Here is a 16,025-nt window from a genome sequence, read left to right as displayed (position 1 = left end):
ACGCAACCCTAATTTAATTGAACGGTCATGCCGATGCATGAACTAATTAATGCGTCTAAAGTAGGACCCTTTCGATTTCTGGGTGCCACAACAAAAACATTCTTGTCTTCCTCTTAGCTAGCATTGCATTGAAGAAAAGTTTCAGCAATTCATGGCATCCACTGATTACTTTTTCTACACTCTAAAATTTTCAGCTTCAATTGATGCTTGCACCGTAAATTTACAATGTAAGACAAACTCTATAATACACTACTATAAGTCTGAAATAAATATTCATTTTATCTAATGCTGTATACATCAGAGTCATGCGCAGATCCTGAATGTATGTGTAAGAATGAATTAATTCAAATTGTAAAACTAAAACTGAATTATTAGATTAATTATAATTAACCATAAAACTTCGACAGTTATGCACTAAATCCCAACTTTTAAAAAGAAATATCTTTATTAAATAAAAGGTCAAACAGATCTCACTTCTTGTTATAATATTATATAAAACTCATAGTCCTAACTTATATTTAAAAACTAATTCTGATTAGTAATTGAGCATTACCTCAAGTTTATTCGTACTCGTATCGTAGGGCTAATCTTAACTAATGCGGGATTTTTTTTAAAATTTTTTCAGCAGTCTCCCAAAACAAGTTTTCCAACTAAATATCACTGTTATTGGTTTCGCTCAGTCATTTTCATTCAAGTTTCCTTTATATTGTTGTCCTGTAACAACTCGTGTGTGTGGCATTTCAGAATCTCATCTCCATCTCCTTTAGGCTTCTTAAGTTCAAACTCTGAAGTCTCAACTCCTGTTTAATCTTTTCTCAATATTAATTCAAGTATCCTTAAGTCTTGGAACACAAGTTTTCTCAAGTTCATATTTTAAACCTCGAGTTTTAGGACACCAACTCCTATTACCTTTAGCTTGCTTCTTTATCGCCATATTGAGTTTGATGGGGCGCGGAGGCATAATTTATGCTAATCTACGTTAGATTAATTATTCACATCGATCCTTTCCTAATTTGTTTAACAGCACTTGTTCGAATTGTATCTCTCTTCCTTGTCTGGTTAGATTATGGGGCCTATACAAAGGCACCTCTATTGTACAATTTCATAAGACTTAATGAACCTTTATTTTATCTAATAATCTTAGTCATTCTTCTGTTACTAGGAAGGGATTCGTTAATGAGTCTTCTTAAAAATATAACCTCCCTTAATATAAAAGCTTGTGGACCTAACCCATACTCAAATATTAGTCAAAATTTACATACTTAATCTAGTTAAGATTCATGCTCAGCCTATGTAGGACAATTTCCTTAATACTCTCTAGTCTTTTTGTTAAGTTCTTATCATTTGGAAAGATAGTGTAGGCTGATGTGTACATAGGTCTGACTGTAATATCGCATAGAAATATATATATATACTAAGTCAATATTCATTCTCGCTATATAACATAATTTCCTTATCGTCATACCAATTTTTCAAGATGATTTTGATTGTCTATACATATTTTTTATTCCTAAATTTCATACCTTATATGACTTTTTTACAATCCTTTATATTTGTTTAGAATGTACTTTATTTTTCCTTTTCATTTTTAGAAAATTCGTACGCTCCATCAGAATATAGATTTAATGCTATCCTTAAAATTAAAATGACCATAACATCATATATAACTAAGTAATATTACACTTACACAATTGAGAATTTGGATATATAATTTTTATTTCAGTTAACGTGGTATTTGAGGTGTCACTCGCTTGATAGAGTTGTAATATTTGTACATTAATAATAAATAATAAAATTAATTGTAATCCCAATTATGTAAGTGTTATATTATAATTTCAATTTACAAGTACAGTACAAGCCCATTTATATGGTCAGCCCATATGTGTCTATACACATAGAGATAGAGAGCAATCTCTACTCTCATCAATGCCACTAATGTGAAATTAATCATAAAAGTTACCCCACATACAAAATCGTATGGAGATATCATTAACTTTATAAATAAGTTTCTAGGAATAATATTTAAATTTACAAGTAGAGATCCAGCCCATTTGTAGAATAGCTAGCCCTTGAATCTATCCGCCAATAGTCAGCAATGTCTCCAATTGTTTTGAAAAATCTACTTCCATAAAGTACAAGAAAATTTTAACCTATTCCCGCACACTTGACTGGAACGAGAAGGACACAACCCAAGATAATGGTGTACATGGAACAAAATTTATGCGCCCCAGCTTATAATACATTTATAATTGTAGCAATTAAAAAAAAAAAATCTCACACAACTTGATTATTCAATCCATAAAAATAATTTGTTTTTAGACACGAAATATGATTTTAATCTTCAATTGTGATTTATATAAATGATAATGGAATGAAAACTTTTTATTTATTGCTCCCTTGATGGTGTACATGGGACAAAATTTTTAAAACTAAGACACTCATATCATGAAAGAATTTTAATTTGAATCTTAAAACCGAAGTAAATTTAACAAAAAACAGAAAAGAAAATAAAATGAAAATAAGAAAGCATTAGTAACACAATTGACAATAATAGCAGCCATCATGTCAACAAGAAACAAGTCCTGGCCCTTTGCATATGCTAAGAAATGGCTGATTAAGACATAAACATCTGTTTTATCAATGATTAACAGAATTATATATTAAAAGGCATAAAACAAGTTAGTTTCAATGTCTAATTCATGAGGGGAGGGGAGAGGGGGACCATGCATTGCATTTGCATATATAAATATGCACCTAGCTGGAGACACAGCAAATATGGGAAAAGATTTGCTTGATTGCGGCAAAGAGAGCTGAAAACGATTATCAAACAAACAATCAGTGAATTATTAGAAAAGACAATGTGCATGTGACATTTGAATTATTCATACATATGGCTTAGCATATTCATGTCTAAATCGTAGAGCGAAAGGAAAAGTGCTCGTCCACTCAAATATTCAAATTTGAGCTTCTTTGACCCATTCCTATACCCCTTTAGATATTTACTTTGTGGACATGGCTAAGGTGCAGTAGCTGCAAGTAACAGCTTCGAACTTTCCCATTTCCATCACCTTGCGTTGGGGCCTCTTTCTCTTCCTCTAGCACCCGTGGAAGTTCCCCATTGGCTGCTGTCACTTACAGAAGCAGTAACATAGACTTCTCCTTCCTTTGTACCTAACCCCTAAATGTGTTTCTTTTTATTAATTTGTTCGTTTCGTTCCTTTATGTAGATCAATCAAAAATCTTTTCCCCCTTTTAAGGTCAAAAGAAATTATCTTTGACGTGTCACAATCCACCCGTAGCAGTTGTCCAAATAGCTACGTCGGCTATAACGTGTGTCAGTGGAAATGCATCAAATTCAAACTTGTGAATGGAAAACGGCCAACGCTACAATACCCGCATGTATGTATGTGATACATGCGGGTAATAAAAAAATTTAAAAAATATGGCCATTGTTTGGCTGCCACTTGACAGCCAAACAAAAAACGAATTTGGAGCAACCGGTAAAGAGCAACCGGTTGCTCCTTAAATTAATATTAAATTATGAAATAATATAATAAATAAAATAATAAATATTTTAATAATAAAGACAACATAATAATAAAAAAATATTTTTATAATAATTAAAAATTAATTTTTGTTTCATGTTTATTGATTCATTAATCGGGAGTTGTAAGTTAATGATCCTAAATTTCATGTTCATTGCCTTCAATTTCAAGTTCATTACCCTCAATTTCAAATTAATTTGATTTCAAATTTAATGGTCCCAATTTCAAGTTAATGATAGGTGTTTCATGTTTATTGGTACATTAATTGTATGATTTTTGAGATTGCAAGTTAATGATCTTAAATTATATGTTCATTACTCTAAGTTTCAAGTTTCTTTGGTTTCAAGTTTAATGGTCTTAATTTCAAATTAATGGTAGGTGTTTCATGTTTATTGGTCCATTAATTGCATGATTTTCGGGGTTGCAAGTTAATGATCCTAAGTTTCATGTTAATTGCTCTAAGTTTTAAGTTCCTTTGATTTCTAGTTTAATGGTCACAGTTTCAAGTTAATGGTAGGTGTTTCATGTTTATTGGTCCATTAATCGGGGGTTACAAGGTAATGATCTTAAGTTTCATGTTCATTACCCCCAGTTTCAAATTCATTGCCCTCAGTTTCAAGTTCATTTGGTTTCTAGTTTATTTGTCTTAGTTTATTTGTCCTACTTTTAAGTTAATGATATGTGTTTCATATTTATTAGTCCATTAAACGGGGTTGCAAGTTAATAATCCTAAGTTTCATATTCATTACCCTCAGTTTCAAGTTTATTACCCTTAGTTTCAAGTTCATTTGGTTTCAAGTTCATTTGGTTTCAAGTTTAATGGTCTCAGTTTCAAGTTAATGATAAGTGTTTCAAGTTTATTGGTCTATTAATTGCGGTTGCAAGTTAATGATCCTAAGTTTCATGTTCATTGCCGTCAGTTTCAAGTTTATTGCCGTCAATTTCAAGTTCATTGCCCTAAGTTTCAAGTTAATTTGGTTTCAAATTTAATGGTCTCAGTTTCAAGTTAATGGTAGGTGTTTCATGTTTTTTGGTTCATTAATCGGGGTTGCAAGTTAATGATCCTAAGTTTCATATTCATTGCCCTCAGTTTCAAATTCATTTGGTTTCAAGTTTAATGATCTCAGTTTCAAGTTAATGGTAAGTGTTTCATGTTTATTGGTCCATTAATTGTATGATTTTTGGGGTTGCAAGTTAATGATCCTAAGTTTCATGTTCATTACCCTCAGTTTCAAGTTCATTTAGTTTTAAGTTTAATGGTCCCAGTTTCAAGTTAATGATATGTGTTTCATGGTTATTGTTCTATTAATTGCATGATTTTCGGGGTTGCAAGTTAATGATCACAAGTTCCATGTTCATTGCTCTAAGCTTCAAGTTCCTTTGGTTTCAAGTTTAATGATCTCAGTTTCAAGTTAATGGTAGGTGTTTCATGTTTAGTGGTCTATTAATCAGGGTTGCAAGTTAATGATCCCCAGTTTCAAGTTCCTTGCCCTCGATTTCAAGTTCATTGCCCTCAGTTTGAAGTTCATTTGGTTTCAAGTTTAATGATTCAATTTCAAGTTAATTGTTGTGCAAATTTTATTGAACTCGCAAGCGCACGAATCTATTGTAGAATAGATTAATGGTGACGAGTGTCGATCCCACGAGGAGGTGGATTTTAATTGTGTGTAGAATTAATTTTGTAAATGGGTGTGATTGGATTTGTGGTGAAAGTGATTTGGATTATCCTAAAATTCGAATTAAAATGGCAAGAATGAATTGAGGAGAAATCTATTAAATTGATGTACTTGGGTATTTGGATTCGTATCAACATGTACCATGGGCTAAATATTCCTTATTAATGCCAATTAAATCATGAGGGGGGAATCCACACCTCATGAATCACACTCTAATCAATATGGTGCTAAGGGCTTATCGTACCAAATAATAATAACCTTGTACTAGAGCGCCGGTGAAACCAAAGCGGTATCTAGACAAGATTATTATTATTTATTGACGAGAAGTCAAAACATCTACAAAAACTAGAGGGGAAGAGAAAATAAATTTACCAAATAAAGCCCATGACACATGTTGAGACTTCACGTTCAACCCAAACTTGAAAGAAAATTAGCTACTCATAATTGAACTAGGAGCAAAAAGGGAATTTATTAAAATACATAGAAAATACAAGATGGAGAGGAAATTACAGAAAATGGAGTCCAAAAATGGATTCAGAGATATCCAATTAGGGGGAGGGGGGAGGCCCCATTTTTATAGATACATTGAGTAAATCATGGCCATCGGATTAAAAATAGTTTGGACGCTCAGGATTGCGCCACGTCATCAGTCAACAGTACGCGGTTTGACCACGTGGGTGAATAGTAACACGGTTTGACCCGGCTTGAACAGTAACGCGGTTTGGTTGAAAATAATCCTGTGTAATGCATGTACCGTACGCGAGATTTCTGATCCACTGATATGCTGCCACATCATCGATCAACAGTGCATAAGAATTTTAGTCCAATAGGATCGTGACACCTCATCAGTCAATACCACATCATTGGTCAATGCCACGTCATCGATCCGTCTATATGAACAGTGTCGTGATCAGTAACGTAGACAGTACTGTACATGTGAATAGTACCATACATGTGAACAATGCCATTTTTTCTTTTATGCTCATTCTAAGGTTTTCGACCGTCCTGAGTTCAAAATTGATGTTCGTTTTGCCGTCTGATCTCTCGTTCATTGTGAAATGACTATGATGCCCCTAATATACATAAAATACTTAATTAAAATAAACACAAGGAATTAAATCAAAAGAAGGTTAAATACATAAAAGTAAGGATGTTAGTAAAACTTGAAGTGTAAAATGACGATTTTCTCCTTTATAAATATACATTTTCTAACACTCAACATTAATAATAGGTGTTTCATGTTTATTGGTCCCATTTTCATGTTAACCAGTTTTCCAGGTTTCCATTTCTTTCATATTTAATAATAATAAAAAATCTCAACGGAAGAGACCAAGGAACTTCAAAGGCAGGTTAATGAATTGATGGAAAAAGGATACGTGAGAGAAAGCATGAGTCCATATGCAGTTATCGTTTTATTAGTTTCTAAGAAGGATGAGACGTGGAGGATGTGTGTTGACTGTCAAGCCATTAACAATATAATGGTAAAATATCGACATCCCATTCCTAGGCTAGATGGTATGCTTGATGAATTACATGGGTCTTATGTATTCCAAAATTAATTTGAAAAGTGGCTATCATCATATTAGAATGAAAGAAGGAGATGAATGGAAAACTGCCTTTAAAACAAAATATGGTTTGTATGAATGGTTAGTCATGCATTTCGGTCTAACTAATGCCCCGAGCACTTTTATGAGACTTATGAATAATGTCTTGCGAGCTTTTATTGGCAAGTTTGTTGTTGTTTATTTTGATGATATCCTTATTTATAACAAAAACACAAATGATCATGTAGTACATTTGAAATCTGTTTTAGATGTGCTTAGAAAAAAAAAAGTTGTTTACTGATCTAAAGAAGTGTACTTTTTGCACCGATAAACTTGTGTTTCTAAGATTTGTTGTAAGTGCACAGGGTATACAGGTTGATGAGGAAAATGTACGTGCAATCCAAGAGTGCCCGAGTCCCACAAGTGTAAGTAATGTGAGAATTTTTCATAGGCTCGCTAGTTTTTATTGACGATTTATGAAAGACTTTAGCACATTAGCCGCACCACTTACTAAAGTAATAAAAAAATTTGTTGGATTCACGTGGGGAGAAGCGCAAGAGAAGGCATTTCAAATGACCAAGCAAAAGCTGACCAATGCTCCCTTATTGTCTTTGCCTAACTTTAATAAAACATTTGAAATTGAATGCGATGCCTCAAGTATTGGTATTGGTGCAATCCTAATGCAGGAGAGACGACTAATTGCTTACTTTAGTGAAAAACTGAGTGGGGCAGCCTTAAACTACCTTATTTACGATAAAGAGTTGTATGCGTTAGTTCGAGCATTAGAAACATGGCAGCACTACCAATGGCCTAAGGAGTTCGTGATTCACATCGATCATGATCCTTGAAACACCTTAAAGGCCAACACAAGCTGAACAAGAGACAAGCTCGATGAGTAAAATTCATAGAGACATTTTCATATGTCATTCGTTATAAGCAAGGTAAGGAAAACGTTGTTGTAGATGCGATTTTCTGTATGTATGTCTTAATCTCAACACTTAATGCTAAGCTACTTGGTTATGAACATATTAAGGAATTGTATGCTGATGACCATGATTTTAGTGTTGAATACCAAGCTTGTGAAAAGACCACAGTCGGTAATTATTTTACCAATGATGGCTATTTATTTCGGAAGAATAAACTATGTGTGTCTAAATGTTCTTTAAGAGATTTGTTAGTGAGAGAATCCCATGGAGGACGGTTAATGGGGTATTTTAGAGTTGTAAAAACGTTAGTAGTTTTACAGGAACACTTCTATTGGCCATATATGAAATGAGATGTTGAAAAACTTTATGGTAAATATGTCACTTGTAGGCAATCCAAATCGAAAGTGCAACCTTATGGCTTATACACCCCTTTGCCAATACCTAGTGCACTTTGGACTTATGTTTCAATGGATTTTGTGCTAGGTTTACCTAGGTCTAAATAAAGAAAAGACTCAATTTTTGTGGTTGTAGATAGATTTTCAAATATGTCACATTTTATTTCATGCCACAAAATGGATGATGCTTCTAATGTCGCTAACCTATTCTTTAGGGAGATTGTAAGGTTGTATGGTATGCCTAGGACAATTGTTTCTGATAGGGATGTTAAATTTTTAAGTTACTTTTGAAAAAGATTATGGGCTAAGTTAGGAACTAAGTTGTTGTTTTCAACTACTTGTCACTCTCAAACTGATTGTCAAACAGAAGTTGTGAATAGAAGTTTATTTACTTTGTTGCGAGCTATCATTAAAAAGAACATCAAAACTTGGGAAAATTGTTTACCACATGCTTATAATCGTTCCGTTTATTCTGTTACTAAGTATTCGTCGTTTGAAATTGTTTATGGTTTTAATCATTTAACCTAATTGGATTTAACTTCGTTACCTATTTCTGAGTGTGTTAACTTACATGGCAAGAAAAAGGCTGAAATTGTTAAACAAATACATGAGAAGGCGAAGTTCAACATTAAGTGGAGAACTGAGCAATATGCTAAACAAGCCAACAAAGGGCGACATAAGCTAGTCTTTGAACCCGGTGATTGGTGTGGTTACACATGCGCAAGGAACGATTTCAAGAACAAAAGAAATCTAAGTTATTACCTCGAGGGGATATCCCATTCTAAGTTTTTGAACGGATCAATGACAATGCATACAAACGGGATTTGCCTGGTGAGTACAATGTAAGTGCTACTTTTAATGTTTCTAATTTGAGTCCTTTTCATGCAGGTGATGATTTGAGGACAAATCCTCTTCAAGAGGAGGGGAATGATGAGATTAAGGATAAAACTATCACAAGCACGTGTGATGAGGGATATTCAGATCATAATCACATTCCCATCGGACTAGTTACAAGAGCTCGAGCAAAGAAATTCAAAGAATCGGGTAAAGAATTGATTCAAGCAACTTGGGCTCAATCAAATTTGTGGAGGCCCGTTGAAGGAATTGCACATGATAAATGCATGATTCAGGCTCTTAAAGTTTCCAAATAATCACTTTCATGAAATAGGGAGTTGGCTTACACATTATGGTGTGAAAATATATTATTTTCTTTTTTTCATATACTTTCCCGTTTCTTGAGGAGACTAGTAGGGAAACAGATCAGTTATTTTTATTTTAATCGCCTAGTTTTCATTTTAATTGATGTAAGACATTTAAGCCAAATAGGATCCTAATTTGATTTATATTATTTCCTATTTGTTTATATTCAGATTCAGATTTAATTTTTGATTTAGGATTTATTTTCAAAAATTCTTGTAACCAACCCTATATAATGTACTCGTACCTGATAAACAGAGATAAGTTTTTGATGCAATTGGTAAGGAAGTTAATTCTCTTTGGTTCTTCACAAATTTTTTGAACTTATCAGAGTTTCATAGCGTTCAAACACTTGACTTATCAATCAGACCATCCATAGCAGATTGTAGTGTCTTCACATACCAAGGTCCGTGCTTTCATTAAGCATTGGGTCGAGATTCCATTCAATTCTTGGTTTAAATTCGATCTTGGGGACTAAATTGATTAGGGTCGCATCAGTTCTTGACGGGGCTTGTGTGAACAAGGCAGTTGGGCGATGGTTCTTGTTGTGCAAATTTTAATGTACTCGCAAGCGCACGAATCTATTGCAGTATAGATCAATGGTGACGAGTGTCGATCCCACGAGGAGGTAGATTTTAATTATGTGTAGAACTAATTTTGTAAATGAGTGGTTGGATTTATGGTGGAAGTGATTTGGAATATGCTAAAACTTAAATTAAAATGGCGAGAATAAATTCTAAAATTGGAATTGCAATGGAGAGAATAAATTGTAGAGAAAATCTATTAAATTAACATACTTGGGTATCTGGATCCGTATCAACATGCATCATGGGCTAAATAATCCGTATTAATGTCAATTAAATCATGAGGGGGGAATCCACACCTCATGAACCACGCTCTAATCAATATGGTGCTAAGGGCTTATCGTGTCAAATAATAATAACCTTGTACTAGAGGGCCGGTGAAACCAAGGCGGTACTAGACAAGATTAGTATTATTTGTCGATGAGAAGTCAAAACATCCACAAAAACTAGAGGGGAAGAGAAAATAAATTTACCAAATTAAGCCCATGACACATGTTGAGACTTCACCTTCAACCCAAGCTTGAAAGGAAATTAGCCACTCATAATTGAACTAGGGGCAAAATGAGAATTTATTAAAATACAAAGAAAATACAAGATGGAGAAGGAATTACAGAAAATGGATCCCAAAAATTGATTCAGAGATATCAAATTAGGGGGGGGGAGGCCCCCTTTTTATAGATACATGGAGTAAATCATGGCCATCGGATTAAAAACAGTTTGGACGCTCAGGATTGTGCCACGTCATCAGTCAACGTCCACGGTTTGACTACGCGGATGAACAGTAACACGGTTTGACTCGGATGAACAGTAACGCGGTTTGACTCGGATGAACAGTAACGCGGTTTGGTTGAAAATAATCCTGTGTGATGCATGTACCGTACGCGAGATTTTTCATCCACTGATATGCTGCCACGTCACCATCAATAGTACATAAGAATTTTAGCCCAACAGGATCGTGACAACTCATCAGTCAATGCCACATCATCGGTCAATGCCACGTCATCGATCCGTCTATGTGAACAGTGTTGTGAACAGTAACGTAGTTAGTACCGTACACGTGAATAGTACCGTACATATGAATAGTGCCATTTTTCCTTTTATGCTCCTCCTAAGGTTTTCGACCGTCCTGAGTTCAAAAACGATGTCCGTTTTGCCGTCTGATCTCTACTTTATTGTGAAATAATTATAATGCCCCTAAAATACATAAAATACTTAATTAAAATAAAACACATGTAATTAAATCACAAGAAGGTTAAATACATAAAAGTAAGGGTTGTTAGTAAGACTTGAAATGTAAAATGACGGTTTTCTCCTTTATAAATATGCATTTTCTAACACTCAACAGTTCTCATAGAGATTCATTACTGCAGGAACGATTTTTACAGTTGCATAGATAGAATTGAGGAAATCCTTTATTCGATGGGAGTAATCTCGCCAGCTAACGTCAGCAAATTAGAATTATGGGTAAGAAAGGATTGTGAAATCCTTAAATTCCTGAAACCAATACCTTTTTCTTTTTAAAGTTGGATTTGTTTTAAATTTTAAAATATTCTTTCACTCTTCCAACTTTATCACCAGCTATAAATTAGAGATTGACTGTAGCTTTTTATTTTTACCAAAATTATTTCTCTTCTCGCCACCACTTTCTCACAATTAATTGCCAACCTTTTCATGATTTACTTTTCTATAGGCACATAACAAGTTCGTGTAGTATGCTCTAACAATGACGGGATACAAGAGATTTGAGGAGGAAAGAGACGAAGAACTCCCAAAGGTGATTCATTTACGCAAAGGAAAAGAGAAGATTTTGGAGGAAGAGGAGTCAAAATCCGATTGAGAGGAGGATGTAGATGCAACTATAGACACTAGAAGAGCCAAAACACAAGCGAAAAAGACCAACTCGGCCTAAAACTAAACCTACTGGAACACAACCAATCAGTCCAACTCCGAGACAGAAAAAGAAGCAACTAACAATCATACCATAAGGCTTACACATGGAATCCCTATGAAGTGCAACTAAGAAGAAGTGAACCTGTTGCAGCATAATATCCAACAACAGGGGAGTATCCCCTGTTAGCCCAATTTAATTTTCTAATATCTGAAACTTTTCCTTTATTTATTTATTTTTGCGTGTTCAATTTTCATTTCTTTCTTGTTATTGTTTGCATGTTTATCTTGGTTTAGTTTGTATGCTTGTAAGGACACAACACCTCTTAAGTTTGGGGCGGTTATGTTAGTGCATGTGTTTGTATTGTGCATTGTGTGTTTTGTGTTATGTGTAGCTCTGTTATCTAGTTGTGTATTGGGTTAATAAAAACCCAATGAAGATAAAGTGAGTGTTATGCAATTTTTTGTGATTGCCAAGAAAGGGATGGTTGGTGAATAAGGGCTGAGATTTGTCCCAACACTTAAGCTTTGACTAAGTTCTATGAGAATGCTGTAGCAGAGTTAGAAAACACAAAAAGTGTAGAAAAATTTCAAATTTGAGGGAAAAGTTTGTTGACCTATGCTCGTATGAAAAAATCAATGATACACTGAAGAGAAGTTAATGACTAAAAAAATAAGAAGAGAGTAATTTTGCTAGAGCACAAATTTGAACTTGTTTGTGATTTCTACTCCCCCATGTATGAATGTACTTGTGTTCTATCTCTGAAATATTACGTGGCATTGTTACACCAAATCTGTAATAGAACAAAGTCTGTCCTTAGGGCCAATTGCCCACAAGTTCTGGTTTCTAGCCGATATACCCTTATCCGTCAAATACCAAAATCGAAAATCATATTTGAAAACAGTTTTTCACGATACCACCCGAAAACACGTCACTCTTGGCCTTTAAAGAGGGTGAACGTTGTGAGAAAATAATTTCATTTTAAAAATCGGTTTTAGAGGATAAAACATGACCTTTCTGATGTACAAGATTCTTAGGCTTAAGGCAAGTATAAAGCATACTTAGTTTAGAAAATTAGAGGTGAGCGTATCATTATTAACCCAAATAATTTCTTTGATTCTTAGAAGAGAAAAAAGTTTTTCGAGAAACATGATGTGAAGAAAAACTGAATTTTATTTCTGATTAACTCATGCCTTTCAAAGGGATAGAGAGATCCTTATAAAGAGATCTTGAGGAATGAGAGATAAGGTGAGATCCTTATCTTTTACAAAAGCATAATTATTAAAGCACACCACGCCAAACTAGAAAAAGTAGAAAACATACTTTAGACAAGACAAGACCCTTGTCTAATTATTAAAGCAAACTTTAAAAAAGCAAAAGCTAAAGATTCCTATACGTGTCTGCAATCATGGAGTGGATGGGTAGTGTGATGGAGACACATCGTCAGTTTCTTTCTCATATTGGCACTTGGCACGACGGATCTGTCTGTGATCAAGATAAGCTTCAGCTAGCAAATAGGTTTCTTCATCAGCGTTAGTCATTTCTTTTGGGGCTGATGTAGGAGGAGGGTCTGGGTATGAGTCTGTGATAGTGTAATATGAATTTTCAGTATGGAGAAGACACTGAAAATCTTTCCATGGATCATGAGCATCTTGGAATAAGACGTTAGTGTAATCAGGACGTTGTTCCATGACAAGGATTCTTGGAGGACTTGAACTGGAACTTGGAGTACAAGTTTGTGTCTTTGGGATAATTTGCAAGGTGTCTGATGGTCCAACAGAGGTGTGGTGAATGTTTGTGGCAGGTGGTTGAACATTGTTGAGTTCCATTAGGTATGACTTGAGAATAGAGGTAACAGATGTATCATGGATGAGGGTATAAGGATGAGGATAAGTTTTCCATTCATAGGCCATATCTTGTGTCCAGAAGTCTCTTGTTTCTGGGTGCTGGAAGTAAGGTTTATGAACGATGAAGACTGCAGTGAACATGTTTGCTTCTTGTTCCAGCATCTTGTCTAATCCATGAAAAGTACACAGATTTTTGAGTTGTTTACGCCACCACGTGAGTGGGAAATACCATTCAAGGAGAGTCCACAGAAAGTCTGGGGAGAATTCAGGAGTGGTGAGATGGCGGAGGACTGGTTGGACAGGGAAGACCAGTTTTGTAGCATACAGGGTAGTGAGGCACCACATGTACCATAACTCATCTTAACATATGGTTAAGGAAGAGAGGGTAAGACCTGTGAGAAACAAGTTTTCCATACAGAGGGAAGGATAACGATCAAGCTTTTTGCTCTGAACATTGAAGAAATACCGGTAAAGGAATTTCTTTGTAAAGTCTTGGATTTGGTAGGCTGAATGAAAAGGAATGTTAATGGGAAATGTTCTCTGGTTGAGAGCTTTGAAAGGAAGTTGACGATTCATGGATATGACTGGGATGGTGTGAATGGAGGAAATAAGTGAAGGTTTATTTATAGCCGGATGTGTAAGGAAATCTGTGATGAGGTTCTGTTTGCCTTTTATGTGTTGGACAGTAAAATCATATTTAGCAAACTAATTTTTAAGGCTGAGCAGCTGTTTGTCAGGGAGCAACTTGTTTTTAAAGTCAAAGATTCTAGGAAAAGAGAAGTTGTCCATGTTGATAAGGAATTTACAGCTGATTAGATGAAATTTAAATTTTTTGATTCCATACTTGACCGCCAAAATCTATTTGTCGATCAAATGGTAATTCTTTTCAAAGTCTCTGAATTGTCTGCTTGCATGTGCAAAGAAGTGACGTACACCATTTATCTCTTCAAGAAGGATGGCACTCCAGTAATCATCACTGGCATCGATCTGTAGAATGCGTTGTCTAGTTGTGGGAATTTGGAGAGGAGGAGGTGACTGGTGTTGAGTGTTAGAAAATGCATATTTATAAAGGAGAAAACCATCATTTTACATTTCAAGTTTTATTAACACCTTTACTTTTATGAATTTAACCTTCTTTTGATTTAATTCCGTTTGTTTTATTTTAATTAAGTTTTTATGTATTTTAGGGGCATCATAGTCATTTCACAATAAACGAGAGATCAGATGGCAAAACGGACGTCACTTTTGAACTCAGGACGGTCGAAAACCTTAGGAGGAGCATAAAAGGAAAAATAGCACTGTTCACATGTACGGTACTATTCACGTGTACGGTACTGTATACGTTACTGTTCACGGCACTGTTCACATAGACGGATCGATGATGTGGCATTGACCGATAATGTGGCATTGACTGATGAGGTGTCACGATCCTGTTGGACTAAAATTCTTATGTACTGTTGATGGTGACGTGGCAGCATATCAGTGGACCAAAAATCTCGCGTACGGTACATGCATCACACTGGATTATTTTCAACCAAACCGCGTCACTGTTCACCCGGGTCAAACCGTGTTACTGTTTATCTGTGTGGTCAAACCGTGTACTGTTCATGTGCACTGTTGATTGATGACGTGGCGAAATCTTGAGCGTCCAAACTGTTTTTAATCCGATGGCCACAATTTACTCAATGTATCTATAAAAAGGGGGCCTCCCCCCTCTAATTTGATATCTCTGAATCCATTTTTGGGATCCATTTTCTATAATTCCTTATCCATCTTGTATTTTCTTCGTATTTTAATAAATTCCCATTTTGCCCCTAGTTCAATTATGAGTGGCTAATTTTCTTTCAAGCTTGGGTTGAAGGTGAAGTCTCAACATGTGTCATGGGCTTTATTTGGTAAATTTATTTTCTCTTCCCCTCTAGTTTTTGTGGATGTTTTGACTTCTCGTCGACAAATAATACTAATCTTGTCTAGTACCACCTTGGTTTCACCGGCCCTCTAGTACAAGGTTATTATTATTTGGCACAATAAGCCCTTAGCACCATATTGATTAGAGCGTGGTTCATGAGGTGTGGAGTCCCCCCTCATGATTTAATTGGCATTAATACGGATTATTTAGCCCATGATGCATGTTGATACGGATCCAGATACCCAAGTACGTCATTTCAATAGATTTCGCTTCAATTTATTCTCGCCATTGCAATTCCAATTTTAGAAGTTATTATCGCCATTTCAATTCCAATTTTAGGATAATTTAAATCACTTCCACCACAATTCCAACCACCCATTTACAAAATTAATTCTACATATAATTAAAATCCACCTCCTCGTGGGATCGACACTCGTCACCATTAAAATTTGCACAACAACTGGGCTATCACCTTTAGTTGTTGGACAGCTTGTGTTTGTGCTGGTCCCCATGG

The sequence above is a fragment of the Citrus sinensis genome, chromosome 6 (assembly GCF_022201045.2).
Source record: "Citrus sinensis cultivar Valencia sweet orange chromosome 6, DVS_A1.0, whole genome shotgun sequence".
Taxonomy (NCBI): Eukaryota; Viridiplantae; Streptophyta; class Magnoliopsida; order Sapindales; family Rutaceae; genus Citrus; species Citrus sinensis.
The sequence above is the reverse complement of the archived record's forward strand: the minus strand, read 5'-3'. Positions refer to the sequence as shown.